The following is a 13,958-nucleotide window of genomic DNA, read 5'->3' as shown; positions in this document are numbered from 1 at the left end:
ACCTTCCTTGTGAGTGAGCCGAGCATCCAATGCATCTCCAAATGTTCCTAGAAGAACAACACAAACTAAACGGTACCCAAACTCATCAGGACCAAATAGTTAGAAACACCAATACATAGGACAAACTCCACATAAATATGTGCATATAGATATGAAAATGAATTTCATGCACATCTCATCCAAATTGAGACTAGGTGGAGTTTCCCCTATATATTGAGTCAAAGAAAGAAAGCATGCCAAATGAAATACATGAAGTAAACATGCATGCTCAAGACTTTCAAAACCCGAAACCAAAAGACAAAGAAATGCCAAGTGAAAAGGATACTAAATGGAGAAATCATCACTTGGAAGATATCATTAAAGATACATCAAGGAATGAGATATCCATTGATACACAATAAACTAAAGATGTCAAACTCCCAAAGAGAGGATGGTTCCAAACAAACCAAGCCCTCAACAAAGTTTCATGATGGCACAAAGTACCAAAAAGAAAAGGCTTGCCTTCCACCAAAACACACTTGATAAGGATCACAAGAAGAGTGTTCTGAAGAAAATAGAATAGCTCCCCCACGAGTTGTGCATTATATAGGATTTGTATTTGAATACAAAATGCACAAGGTGGGATCATCGCTTTCACTATATCTAGAAAACACTAGACAAGAACAAGAAATAAACAAGATCCACAAGTGGTATGGAAGACAACGGGAGTTGACACAATCCTTGGCAAGAGAAAAGGCAAGTAAAACAAAAGCCAATGTAAAGATGATCAATAAATTCTACCACACATAAATGACTACCAATTGTCAAAAGACAAGAAGTAGATGGAAAGAATTCCCGGTGGTAGATAGCAAGGATATCCAACATCATCTTCACACCACACACAAGCAGATTGCAACTTGTAGAGCTAACATGCCACCTAGGAACAAGATAATCTACAATATCAACACTAGGTGACAATATCTCAAATGTACACATTTTCTAGGCTAGTAATATACATAGCATATTACTCGCCCATAATGTGATACCAATGAAGAAAACTTAACAAGAGGCAATGAGAGGATCCAACAAGAGATAATTAATGGACAATTTAGAATTTGAATTTCTCATGAGAAGACATACCACATAGTGACTAGATAATCTTGTAATATCAATACTAGATGGTATTCCTCATGTACACACACTTATAGGAGTGTGAGGTGCACAAAGCACATCGCTCCCCAATAATGGGATATTTCGTTAATCTCTCATAAGAGCCAACTAAGATACAAACAAGATGCACAAAGGCTCAACACACAACTCATACGTACATGAAGTGCACACCAACATACATAAGCAAGTTGGAAGCGCAACATATACAAACACATGCAAGGAACAAAACCAAAACATGCAAGGGGGCAAGTAACTTTCAAAGTAAACAATTTAAGTACAAGTCACCGCAAGGAGGCACATTGGATATAAGATAGAAACTTGATAATCCAATTGACTTGGCTTGTGACAAAAAGAATGATGAAGTCCCCTTAATTCTTCATAATGTAGCCAAGTCTCCAATGCCCTCCAAAAACACCTATTGATCAAGTTTGAGATTGTTGGTCCCCAACCAAGTTGGGTCCTAAGAGGTTAGTCACAATAGGCTTGGCTACCCAAATGGTTCTTTTCTTGACACCACTTTGAGTACCAACAAACTTGGCAAACACATTGCCAACCTTATCCTTCCCAAGAGAATAGATATCATCAATAATAATTGGGTTGGATAAGTTACCACTAGTGCATGAAGAAGTGACGTGACCTTTCTCATGACATAAGTAGCAACGTCTACTCTTCACTTTCTTCTCACTTGATTTTTCCACAAGAGAAGCATTAGCTTGAGTCTTCTTGGGAAGTGGCCTTTCTTCAACTTGAGGTTGAGCATGAGATTGAACTTGTGCCCTCTTCCCTTGTTGCTTGACACTAATGGCCTTCTTCTTCAATGGGCAAGATCTAACATGATGCCCTTCTACTTTGCACTTGAAGCAAACAATCTTGGCCGAATTCTTGACTTGTTCTTGGCCCTTCTTTTTGTTCATGTTGGACTTCTTCTTCTTATTGGAGTTGAATCCAAGTCCACCTTTGTCATTGGGGGATTTTTGCACACTCAAGATATTGTTGAGTGCGGATTTCCCTTCATGACACTTTTTCAAGTCTTTCTTCAAAGAAGTGACTTGGGCCTTGAGCTCTTTGATTTCCTCTACATGGTTAGTATCAACACAAGTACTAGAGGAAGTATAAGCTTCATCATTAGAGCAACAAGGCAAGGAAAGCAATTCATCACAAGATGTACCAACATTGTGAGTAGATGAATTACAAGGACTAGCACATGGCAATATACTATTTTGACTAGAAGTAGTGCTAGTATCCACATGAGGCTCACTAGATGTTACCTTAGCAATCATGGCCTCATGAGCTATCTTTAGCACACTATCGGATACTAGAAGATCATCATGAGAGCTTGAGAGCTTTTCATGACTTTCTTCCAATTTCCCATAATTGCAAGATAGCACCTCAAGTTGAGCCCGTAGCTCAACATTCTCCTTCAAAATGGATGCTTCACAAGTAATAGAATTAGTAGCACAAGCATCATCATTAACAATAAGAGGAGAAGGCAACTTGGCAAGCTCTTTTAAATAAGAAGCTTCAAGTTGAGCATGAGACTCAGTGAGTTTGATGAGCTCACCCTTGATGACCCTTGAGCCATTTTCGAGGTGCTCAAAATCCTCAAGGAGTCTAGCATGAGAAACTTCAAGCTTAGCATTTTTAGTTTCAAAAACATTGGCCACCTCAAGGGCTCTATCAGTAGATTCCTTCACTCTAGACAATTCTAGAGCAAAAGTCTCCTCAAGAGATTCCTTGGTGGTTTGTTCAAGTTCAAGAGCTTGAGAGAGGTCTGCAATCTCATTAGCGTAATCACGCCCATGACCTTCCATTTTATCAATGGTGACCTCATGCTCCTCAAGACGAGATTCCAACTCATCAATATATTTCTTGCTCTCAATAGCAATGGACATAATTTCCATGAAGTTGGAACGAGCAATTTTATTTTTATGAAGAGCTTTAAAAACCATTTCCCCCTTAATTTTTAAGGAGGCAACATTATCATTCTCTTCATCATTATCCTCATCATCATTAGCATCAACATCATCATAAAGAGACATATTGGGGTACAAAGTAGGAGATACCTTTGACGCCTTAGCCATAAGGCAAAACGCAATAGATGATGATGTAGGATCCCTTGAGGCACCATTAAACACCACATCTTGTTCCATGGAGTGTTCGGTTTCCTCTACATTGTTAGCACAACAATTCGAGGAAATAGATGCATTTTTATCATGGCAACAAGACATAGCAAGCATATCATCATGATATTTAGTCAAGCAATTTCTACATGATATGCAAGAACTATCAACACAAGCATGTGAAACATTTGGAGTGCTCGAAGTGTTAAAGTGATGAAGGATCATTCACAATAAGCATACTATCATCATTGCAATGACCAACACTACTCACCATATCATTACCTTGTGGCAAACTACATGTAGGTGAAGTAAAAGAAGGTGAGAAGACTATATGACCGGAGGTGGAGGGAGAACAACCATCCCCACAAATCTTGGACACACCATATTTATCTTGAAGCTTTGTCCATAACTCATGAGCATCCCGGAACGGCATGAGTTGAAATATAACTACATTGCTCAAAGCATCGAAAAGCACATTAGAGGCTTGAGCACTGAGATAAGAGTTTTTCTCATCCTCCGAAGATAATCTTTGGGGATCCTTTGGAGGAGAAAAACCCATATCTACAATTCGCTCTAAATTTGGGTCCATGACCCTAAAGAGATTAAGCATGCGAATTACCCAAACATCAAAATTTGTGCCATCGAAACTAAGAGTGTCAGAGAATCCTAATCCTCTAGTCGACATATTTACTCTCTAGGCGGTTAAGCCCAACAAAGAGAGACGAGGCTCTGATACCAATTGAAAGATCGAGGATGTCGCCTAGAGGGGGGGGGTGAATAGGCGCTTTAAAATAATTACGGTTTAGGCTTGAACAAATGCGGAATAAACCTAACGGTTAATTTGTCAAGCACAAAACCTAAAACAACTAGGCTCACCTATGTGCACCAACAACTTATGCTAAGCAAGATAAGCAACTATGTGATAGCAAGATATATGACAAAGAACAATATGGCTATCACAAAGTAAAGTGCATAAGTAAAGGGCTCGGGTAAGAGATAACCGAGGCACGCGGAGACGACGATGTATCCCGAAGTTCACACCCTTGCGGATGCTAATCTCCGTTTGGAGCGGTGTGGAGGCACAATGCTCCCCAAGAAGCCACTAGGGCCACCGTAATCTCCTCACGCCCTCGCACAATGCAAGATGTCGTGATTCCACTAAGGGACCCTTGAGGGCGGTCACCGAACCCGTACAAATGGCAACCCTTGGGGGCGGTCACCGAACCCGTACACTTTGGCAACCCTTGGGGGCGGTCACCGGAACCCGTCAAGATGCTCAGGGCGATCTCCACAACCTAATTGGAGACCTGAACGCTTGCCCGGAGCTTTACACCACAATGATTGAGCTCCGAACACCACCAACCGTCTAGGGCGCCCAAGCACCCAAGAGGAACAAGCTCAAGGGCACCAAGCACCCAAGAGTAATAAGCTTCTCAAGCTTCACTTCCACGTATCACCGTGGAGAACTCAAACCGATGCACCAAATGCAATGGCAAGGGCACACGGAGTGCCCAAGTCCTTCTCTCTCAAATCCCACCGAAGCAACTAATGCTACAGAGGAAAATGAGAGGAAGAACAAGAAGGAGAACACCAAGAACTCCAAGATCAATATCCAAGGGGTTCCCCTCACATAGAGGAGAAAGTGATTGGTGGAAATGTGGATCTAGATCTCCTCTCTCTTTTCTCTCTAAAACTAGCAAGAATCCATGGAGGGATTGAGAGTTAGCAAGCTCGAAGAAGGTCAACAATGGGGAAGAACACGAGCTCAAAAGGATAAGGTTCAATGGGGAAGAAGACCCCCTTTTATAGGTGGGAAAAAATCCAACCGTTATGCTCACAGCCCGCACAGAGCAGTACTACCGCTCGTCCTCACGGTACTACCGCTAGGGATCGCGGTACTACTGCTTGCGGTACAAAAAATATACTTCCGTACCTACCTCCGCAGGACTTGGGACGAGTTTTTTGGTCCGGAGCGGTACTACCGCTCTGGAGCGGTAGTAAAAAATTACATCCGCTCCAATTCGCGGTAGTACCGCTGCAGCCTTTTCAGAACACCAAAACTGCCACAACTTTTGCAAACGGACTCCGAATTCGATGAAACCAAGTTTGTTGGAAAGCTAGCGACAAGGGCTAACACAATCTTGAAAGAAATACCAATAATAAGCAAATTAGAAAAGGCCCAAAAGAAAATGGTGAGAACCCTTCCTCGGAGAAGACCGGTAAAACCTCCAACACCGAAAACATCATAGAAGACGCATGCAAACTCCGTTTTCGATGAACTCAAGCTTGTCATCAAGATGATCATAAGCTCTAAGACTCACAAAGAGAACCAAACAAGAACCAAGAAACATGATGCAAGGATGCAATGGTTTGAGCTCTCGACGAACGATACGATCAAGCTACTCACTTGAGAGCCCCCCTTGATATTACGGCTATCGATCCTATAACCCGGTCTCCCAACTACCACCATGAGACCGGTAAAATAGAAAACCTATCAAGGGCAAACCTTTGCCTTGCACATGGTCCACTTGAGCTAGATGATGACGATCTTGACTCCCTCGAGTTGGACCACCTTTCTTGATTGCGTTGGCTCGATGAAGACTAGATGATTGCTCCCCCATAGTCCACTATGGGTGAGCGACTCTTCGGCACATCTTCACAAGTCCATTGACACCACAATGGATGGCAAGATTCAAACTTGATTGCTCCCCCATACTCCATTATGGGTGAGCCACTCTTTGTGTTGCTCCACTTGAACTTGCACATTGCAAACTTGATGACGATCACCACTTGATGTCATCCTCCATGGGTTGTATGGTATCTTTCTCTTGACGCAAGACCATGGAAACATACCTAACCCCACAAAGAACTCTCAAGTAGACCATGGGTTAGTACACAAAGCGTAATGGACAATGCTTACCATACCATGGGAACACTTGGTCCCACTCGGTACATCTTCTATGCTTTGTGAGTTGATCAACTTGATTCACTCTTGACTTAGTCTTGATCAACCTTGAATCTTTCCAACTCTCTTCATTTGGATGATGTTTTGAAGGTAAATATGAATGATCACACAATCTTCTTCTTCAAGACATGCTTGCAATAAGCTCAACACTCACATGACCAATCTTTGGATAATTCCTTAATAGCACCTTGGTCAACCCATAAACTCCTTGAAACCAACACATGGACTTCAAGAAATGCCTATGGAAAAATCCTTCAAATATAACTCGATGCAACCATTAGTCCATAGAGAATGTCATCAATTACCAAAACCACACATGGGGGCACCACATGTCCTTTCAGTGTAGAAAACAAAAGTTCTCGGAATGACCTGAAAATCCACGGAGGTAACTTTTGGAAAATATAAAAAATACCGGCGAAAGAATCAAGGCCAGGGGGCCCACACCCTGTCCATGAGGGTGGGGGGCGCCCCCCCTCCCCCTGGGCACGCCCCCTGTCTCGTGGGCCCCCTGATGCTCCACCGACCTCAACTCCAACTCTATATATTCCGTTTCGCGGAGAAAAAAATCAGAGAGAAAGTTTCATCGCGTTTTACGACACGAAGCCGCCGCCAAGCCCTAATCTCTCTTGGGAGGGCTGATCTGGAGTCCGTTCGGGGCTCCGGAGAGGGGGATTTGTCGCCGTCGTCATCATCAACCATCCTCTATCACCAATTTCATGATGCTCACCGATGTGCGTGAGTAATTCCATCGTAGGCTTGCTGGACGGTGATGGGTTGGATGAGATTTAGTTTTGTTAGGGTTTGATCCCTAGTATCCACTATGTTCTGAGATTGATGTTGCTATGACTTTGCTATGCTTAATGCTTGTCACTAGGGCCCGGTGCCATGATTTCAGATCTGAACCTATTATGTTTTCATGAATATATGTGAGTTCTTGATCCTATCTTGCAAGTCTATAGTCACCTATTATGTGTTATGATCCGACAACCCCGAAGTGACAATAATCGGGATACTTCTCGGTGATGATTGTAGTTTGAGGAGTTCATGTATTCACTAAGTGCTAATGCTTTGGTCTGGTACTCTATTAAAAGGAGGCCTTAATATCCCTTAGTTTCCATTAGGACCCCGCTGCCACAGGAGGGTAGGACAAAAGATGTCATGCAAGTTCTTTTCCATAAGCACGTATGACTATATTCGGAATACATGCCTACATTACATTGATGAACTGGATCTAGTTCTGTGTCACTCTATGTTATAACTATTACATGAGGAATCACATCCGACATAATTATCCATCACTGATCCAATGCCTACGAGCTTTTCATATATTGTGCTTTGCTTATTTACTTTTCCGTTGCTACTATTACAATTACTACAAAACTACTATCTTTACTTTTGCCACTGTTACCATTACTATCATACTACTTTGCTACTAAATACTTTGCTGCAGATACTAAGTTATCCAGGTGTGGTTGAATTGACAACTCAACTGCTAATACTTGAGAATATTCTTTGGCTCCCCTTGTGTCGAGTTAATAAATTTGGGTTGAATACTCTACCCTCGAAAACTGTTGCGATCTCCTATTCTTGTGGGTTATCACTCCCTACCGCGTCAACCCCGAGGAAACTAAGGAGATCCAACGGCAAGTCCAACAACTCATCGACAACGGTCAAGCACGTGAAAGCTTGAGCCCTTGTGCCATTCCGGTCATACTTGTTCCAAAGAAAGATGGTACTTATTGCATGGTTTCTGATTGCCGTCCCATCAATGCTATCACCATTAGATATCGTTATCCTATTCCAAGCTTAGTTGATATGCTTGATGAGCTTAGGAGAGCCACCATTTTCTTTAAGATTGATCTTAAGAGTGGCTACTATCAAATACGCATCCAAGAAGGTGATGAATGGAAAATCGCATTTAAGACCAAATTTGGTTTATATGAATGGCTAGTTATGCCAATGGGCTTATCCGAAGCACCCGACACTTTCATGCGAGTCATGCACTTTGGTCTTCGTCCCTATATTGGTGTATTTGTTGTGGTCTATTTTGATGATATTCTTGTCTTTAGCAAATTCCTCAAAGAGCATGTCACCCATCTTAGAACTGTGTTGCAAACCCTTAGGAAATAGCGCCTTTATGCTAATGTGGAAAAATGCATTTTTGGTGTTGATAAGCTTGTTTTCTTGGGTTTTGTTGTGTCTTCTAAGCGTGTTCATGTAGATGAATCTAAGATCAATGCTATTAAAACTTGGCTCCAACCAACCAACTTGCAACAAGTGCGTAGTTTTCTTGGTTTAGCCGGTTTCTATCGTCGCTTTGTGAAGGATTTTAGCACCATTGCTTCTCCTTTAGATTCTTTGAGTAAGAAAAATGTGCCATTTGTTTGGGGACCATCCCAAGATACCGCATTTAATGAGCTTAAGAATTTGCTTACTCATGCTCCCGTGCTTGCATTACCCAATTTCGACAAACCTTTTGAGATTCATTTGTGACGCAAGTGGTCATGGCATAGGAGGTGTGTTAACGCAAGAGAAGTGCCCCATAGCATATCTTAGTGAGAAACTTTTCGGAGCGCAAATAAATTACCCCATCTACGACAAAGAGTTATATGCTTTAGTGCGAGTTTTGCGTGAATGAGAACATTATTTTCGCCCTCATGAATTTATCATTCATACCGATCATGAAACGCTTAAGTACTTAAAAGGATAAACTAAGTTGAACAAGCGTCATGCAAAATGGAGTGAATTCATCGAGTCATTTCCTTATATCATCAAGTACATCAAGGGTAAGGAAAACGTAGTGGCGGATGCCCTTTCCCGCATATGCACGCTTGTCACTAAACTTGAGTTGAATGTTATTGGCTTTGCACACATAAAGGACTTGTATGCGAATGATCCTACCTTTGCTATTCCTTATGCTAAGTGTTTGATGCATACATCTTGGGAATGATATTACATCAAGGATGATTATCTTATGAGAGCTAACAAACTTTGCATTTCCGAGTCTTCTCTTTGTTTGCTCCTTTTGCAAGAGGCTCATGGAGGCGGACTCATGGGACACTTTGGACGTGACAAGACATTCGCCACGCTCTCCAAGAACTACTTTTGGCCCAAGATGTTTTGCGACGTCTCACGCTTCACCAACCGATGCTCTACATGTCGCAAAGCTAAGTCTAAAGCTCAATCCCATGGTCTTTACATGCCTCTTCCTATTCCTTATCAACCTTGGGAAGACATTAGCATGGATTTTGTACTTGGTTTGCCTAGAACTCAAAATGGAAAGGATTCCGTGTTTGTTGTTGTGGACTGATTCTCTAAAATGGCTCATTTTATTCCATGCAACAAGATAGACGATGCTTCACATATTGCGAATATCTTTTGTAGGGAAATTTTGCGCCTACATGGAGTGCCCAAAACGATTGTCTCGGACCGCGACATCAAGTTCTTGAGTTACTTTTGGAAGACTCTATGCGCCAAGCTTGGAATCAAGCTCTTGTTCACTTCGGCATATCATCCCCAAACCGACGTCCAAACGGAGGTGACGAACCGTACACTCTCCACTCTACTTCGCGTGTTGATCAAGAGAAACATCAAGGAGTGGGAGGAGTGCCTACCCATCGCTGAGTATGCCTACAACCGCGCAAGACATTCGACTACCGGCAAGTCCCCTTTCGAGGTCGTCTACGGTTTCAACCCATTGTCACCATTGGACATTCTACCTCTTCCACTACAAGAGCGCACCAACATGGACGCAAGTGCACGAGCAAGCTACCTCAAGAAGTTGCATCAAGATACAAGGCACACCATCAAGTGCCAAGTACAACGACTCGTGACCAAACTCAACACCAACAAGCACCCCATGATATTCAACATTGGAGATCTTGTGTGGCTACACCTTCGCAAGGACCACTTCCCCAACGAACGCAAGTCCAAACTTCTACCTCGAGCCGATGGACCCTTCAAGGTGCTAGCACACTACAACAACAACACTTACAAGATCGACCTCCCAAGCAACAAGTACAACATGAGCGACATCTTCAATGTCAAGGACCTCTCGCCATACCATGGTGATGAAGCTTTCGATCCAAGGTCGGATCTTTCCCAAGGGGGGGAGATGATGCGGAGCATCCCACGATCATCCCCATGGACATACCTACATCTCCCACGACACCACTTGGACCTATGAAAAGAGCTTGAGCAAAGGCTATCGAAGATAAGGTGAACCCGCTCCTCTCCGAACTGGCTACTACCTCAAGTGGAAACACTATGTGTGATCAAGTACTTAGAAGAAGGCCACGTAACAGCTACATCCAATGGCCAAGACGGCGAGGACACCAAGTACGAGGGACAAGAAGAAGAGCTGCCTTTGAAGCTACAACCACTGGATGATCGGTCCGGACCGGACGTCCGGCACCTGAAGCCCGACCTGCCCAAATCCCAGCCAACGAAGATGCTCTAGCGAGCGGACGACCGCCCACGACCGAACGTCCGACGCCTGACGCTCCAGCCTACGGACGTCCGACCCAGACCGGACGACCAGCGCCTGAAGACCCAGCCAACTCAAGCCCCAAGCGACATGACCCAGCGAGCGGACGACCGGCCGCACCGGACAACCGACAACTACACACCCGAAGGGAAATTAGCGGAAGTCCGAAGAGACCGGACGTCCGGCACCACCATCACAGAACAGAAACAGTGGAAGTCCGACGACTACCGGACATCCGGACGCCCATGAGCCACCGGACGACCGGCCCCCAGCGGACGTCCGTTGCCTGTGTGCACGCAGCTTCGGGCTAAAGCCCATGTACCCCTTCACTTCAGTCCCCATTTATACTACGACTATAAATAGACCTCTCCCACCTCCTAGCAAAGGTTAGCGTTGTGATAGCTCTTTTTTGAGATAGAGCCTCGCTCATCCATCCGGATCTGCTCCTCCGAGAGAGTCTGTGCCTCTACGGAGAAGATCCACTTGGATTCAAGGCCCCTAACGGGAAGGACTCAAGACCTCTTCTCGGAGAAGAACCGGTTACCCCTATGTATCGTCCCTTGTTGGATTCGGATCGTGTATCTCTTCGTGTTTCGAGAATCTAGCACATGTGTGATTGATCTTGTTGGTTGAGTGTTTTCTCTTGTGTTTCTCCTTGTTTTTCCCTCGTGTTCTTGGTAGGAATCCCTCCAAACGTGAAAGATCGGGCGTCTAGGGTTCTACCCTACATCAGTGTTTCTTCAATTTTTTCATCCATTCACCAGCCAAAAAATATATTTTTATATCCGAGGTGGTACTAAATTTTTGTGGTCCATCTGCTAAAAAATAAATAAAAGAGTTTTGTCCAGAATTTCATACGTGGGCCGCACACTCCAAGGCCCAGAGAAGCCACCCATTTTTATCCTGCCCACGCAGCTGGGAAACCTAATTTGTCGCCGCGAGCGCCATATAGTTGGAGATTCGCAATGGTCGCCCAACGTTGGGCCCGCCCATTTTCATTTTTTCTGTGTTCTTTTTCAACTTTTCTTTTTTACTTTTTCCTTTTTCCCTTCTAAGTTATTTTTTCCTTTTTTCCATATTTTTCTTCAGAATTTTGTTTTTTGTATACATTTTCGTTAAATCTTCGGAATTTTAAAATTAGTTCCCATTTTCAGAAATATTTGGAACTTTAATTTTAATTCTTGTTCCAAATTTGTTCAAAATTCAAAAGATGTTCGTATTTTTACAAAAAGATACAAAATTGTTCGTGAATTTTCGAATAAATTGCATTTTAGAAAATAATAGAAATTCAAAAAATATTCCTTTTATGGAAATGTTCACATATTTGATATAATGTTCGTGATTGAAAACACATTTTTGACAATGTTTTTGAATGTTCAAAACAAGTTACCGTTTTTAAAAATTGTTCACAAATTCAAACAATGTTTGTTTCTCCACCTTAAAAATGGTTCCTGATTTCAGAAAATGGTTGTGAATTTTAAAAAATCTTCCTATTTCAAATTTTGTTTGCATTTTTCCGCAAATTAATTTTTTTTTCAAAAAAAAATGCTCGCAGTTTTTATAAAAAAATCAAGTGGTCATCACAACCTCGAGAAGGAGGCAGACCTGAAGGAAAAAAAGACATGAGTTGGGTAGTGGCCGCCACCCCGACCAACCCCATTACTATAATATCTCGCAGACCAAACATGACCCGCGAGAACACTACAGCTCTCCGCTCTGTTGCCGCACTGTTGTGGAGACCGTTTTGATGGACACATCAGTTATCTCTTCCGATGATTCTTAGAAAAAAATCTCTCCTGTTGACGCACGGGCATGTGTGCTAGTAGGTATAAATATAGGTATATGCACCTGGTATGACCAAATAATTAAGTAACTGCAGAAAAGAAAAAGGAAAAAAAAGTTTGAATTTGTTTTGGAAACAAACTTGACCTTCTACTGTACCGCATAAAAAGTTTCACCGAAGGTATGACTTTCATGGTATCTTGGGTGAGAGAAAAACAAAAGGCCAGTGCTACAAATCAGCCGGCTGACGCGAGTGAATTTTAAACCGCCTCGCTGGCTGTTAGATCAGCCCCAAGCCCCCAACGCACCATCGGATCCCTTCCGTTAGCTGCTTTGAATGGTCAACGTGGACACGTCCCCTCCTCACATCGCATAACCATAGTTACCATGTTTTCAGTACGGTGGGAACGAGGAGCGGGAACGAGGGACAAGAGTCAGTGGTTGAAAAAAATAGGGTACAACGAGGGTATACATCTCCCGAACGATTTTTTTTATAGCGGGGACGCGATCCAATTTGTTTGGGTACGATGAACCCGGTACGGTACCCTGGGTCGAGGAACGCAGTTCCTGAAGAACCATGACTCCCTGACGGTCAGCATTCTTTGCTGTTAATGGATCCCTTGCAATTAATGGATTGGAGGAAGAACGAGGAGTCCTTGAGAAACGAAACGATGGCGTGAGTAAATTATGCCTCGCGTTTTGGCCGTTGGATCCTCGAAACTGAATCAAGGAGCAGGCTGCGGGGACGCCGAATCTTCATGAATCGTACCAAATCGGACCTCGTTCCCGAATCCGATTCCGGATCGATGAATCGGGATCGAGGGACGACCTACCGTTCCCATAACAACCCCTACTCTCCTTCGATTTCAAAACACCCGGAGCCGCTGGCAACGACCGACAAACATCGGCATGGCGGCGCTCCGTCGTAGCACACAATGCCGCCGGTGATGCTCCATTGAAACACCGACCGCTGGATGAAGCTTCATCGCAACCCCAGCGGCCCCCGGTGACACCAACCATGACTCCCTGACGGTCAGCATTCTTTGCTGTTAATGGATCCCTTGCAATTAATGGATTGGAGGAAGAACGATGAGTCCTTGAGAAACGAAACGATGGCGTGAGTAAATTATGCCTCGCGTTTTGGCCGTTGGATCCTCGAAACTGAATCAAGGAGCAGGCTGCGGGGACGCCGAATCTTCATGAATCGTACCAAATCGGACCTCGTTCCCGAATCCGATTCCGGATCGATGAATCGGGATCGAGGGACGACCTACCGTTTCCATAACAACCCCTACTCTCCTTCGATTTCAAAACACCCGGAGCCGCTGGCAACGACCGACAAACATCGGCATGGCGGCGCTCCGTCGTAGCACACAATGCCGCCGGTGATGCTCCATTGAAACACCGACCGCTGGATGAAGCTTCATCGCAACCCCAGCGGCCCCCGGTGACACCC

This window comes from Triticum dicoccoides, chromosome 5B, assembly GCF_002162155.2.
Source record: "Triticum dicoccoides isolate Atlit2015 ecotype Zavitan chromosome 5B, WEW_v2.0, whole genome shotgun sequence".
Lineage (NCBI taxonomy): Eukaryota > Viridiplantae > Streptophyta > Magnoliopsida > Poales > Poaceae > Triticum > Triticum dicoccoides.
Note: the sequence above shows the minus strand (reverse complement) of the source record.